The sequence below is a fragment of the Silene latifolia genome, chromosome 4 (genome assembly GCF_048544455.1).
Source record: "Silene latifolia isolate original U9 population chromosome 4, ASM4854445v1, whole genome shotgun sequence".
In the NCBI taxonomy this organism is placed as follows: Eukaryota; Viridiplantae; Streptophyta; class Magnoliopsida; order Caryophyllales; family Caryophyllaceae; genus Silene; species Silene latifolia.
Window position 1 is genome coordinate 75,540,734 of NC_133529.1, and position 2,184 is coordinate 75,542,917.

Consider the following 2,184-nt stretch of genomic DNA (forward strand, 5'->3'; position numbering starts at 1 on the left):
AATTTGTTTTCAAAGATTTGATTTTGAATTGAAATTTGAAAACAGTTAAATTTGTTTTCAAATAATTTGAAATTGGATTTGAAATTTGAAAACGGTTAAATTTGTTTCAAAGATTTGAAATTTGAATTTGAAATTTGAAAACGGTTAAATTTGTTTTCAAAGATTTGATTTTGAATTTGAAATTTGAAAACGGTTACATTTGTTTTCAAAGATTTGATTTTGAATTTGAAATTTGAAAATTGTTAAATTTGTTTTCAAAGATAGAGTTTGAATTTGAAATTTGAAAACGGTTAAATTTGTTTTCAAATGATTTGAAATTGGATTTGAAATTTGAAAACGGTTAAATTTGTTTTCAAAGATTTGATTTTGAATTTGAAATTAGCAAACGGTTGTTTACAAATAATTAAGTTTTGATTAGAAATAGTTTAAATTGTTTTCCATGATTTGAAATTGGAAATTATACGGATTGAATTCGTCATTATGACGGGTTAGAAAACCGTTTTAACCTTTGAAAGGCGGTATGCAAATCGAAAATTGTGAGAATTGAAATCGTCATTACGGCGGCTTAGAAAAGCCAAATTTGAATTTGAAACGAGATTCGAAATTTTGAAAGTTGCACGGGTTGAAACCGTCATTACGAAGGTTTGAAGAACGTTTTTCTTTGAAAATTGATTTCGAAATTTAAAAATTCGAGGGTAGAATTCGTCATTGCGACGGCGTAAAAGGGCGCTTTGAGAATGCAACGGTCGGCGACCGACCGATGTTTGAAAAGGCCATTATGACGACGTAAAAGGCTATTTTGAAATGGTTTGTGAAAACCAACGTTTGAAATCGTCATTACAACGGTATGAAAAGGTGCATTTGAAACGGTTTTAAAAACCAGGTTTGAAATGGCCATTATAACGGCATAAAAAAGTGTATTTGAAATGGTTATAAAAACCGGGTTTGAAAATCATCATTACGACGACATGAAAAGGTGTATTTGAAACGGTTGTAGAAAACCGGGTTTGAAAATCGTCATTATGACGGCCTAAGAAGGCGTGTTGTTTGAAATACAATGGTCGGCGAAAGACCGAGGTTTGAGACGGCCATTATAACGGCGCAAAAAGGTGTTTTGAAAGTTTGAAATGACACGGAAGGACTTATGATCACATAACACGTAAGCACTCGCAGTTTCATTATATTATGCATAATGCTGACACGGGTTTTGGCTTAAAGGGTGGGTTACACACCAAGCAATCAAACCCCGATTTGCGAGAGGGATACCAATCCAAACAAAATGTGTAAGGAGGGTGCCCTAGCCTCGTGCTCGAAGGTGATGAAAGCACTTTGACGAATTAGAAATGTGTAACGTCAACGGTATGCTTGACACAATCAGGATTCGAAACGCGGGGTGAGAAAACTCACGCCGACAGGATGAGCCAATTGGTCGAAAAGGGTTAGGTTGTGGGCTCGGACAAGGAACCCGACTTATGACCGTAATATCAATTAATGCACTTTAACCACGACCTCATTCGAGTTTCACCTCTAAGGATCACAAAGACACAAGTGCCCTAGTTTTCCCCAGCGGAGTCGCCAATCTGTGGACATGGGCCACAGGCCGGTCTTTGGATTTGGGGGCCACCTACCGATCTGCGGTCACGGGCCACCTGCACGCCAAGCCAATCTGTGGACATAGAGCGGTCTCTTTGAAATCCACGCTCGGCGGCATAAAAATGCTTTCGACCGGATCGTTTTAGATCGGTCGGTTTCGTCTCGGTAAAGGTCTCGAAACGATGTAGAGATGTTCGGAGTCACCACCAAGCATTTGTGGGATGCTTGGAACCCGTTCGAATCCACTTTATACCTAGGTCAATCAAGGCAAAAAGCGGTGTTTGACATAGGTACTAAAGATAAGGACTCGTCCCCCTTTTAGCATTTTATGCCTAAAATGACTCTCGTACGCCCTGGATAAGTCCATCCACTATCCAATGGTTCTGAGTAAGGGGTGAGGGTACGTATTGGGAAGCCCTTTTATCGGACACCCAATCCCGCCCGCGTTAGCGACCTCTACTGATCGATCGTGGTTGTTTAAGTGCAAAAGTTGATAAAATGGTGTAAATGCATGAATGCACATAGAAAGTTTAACCTAACATGTGAGAGCTTTCTATGTCAGTTGATTTAATCCAAGTATCAAGTATAAGA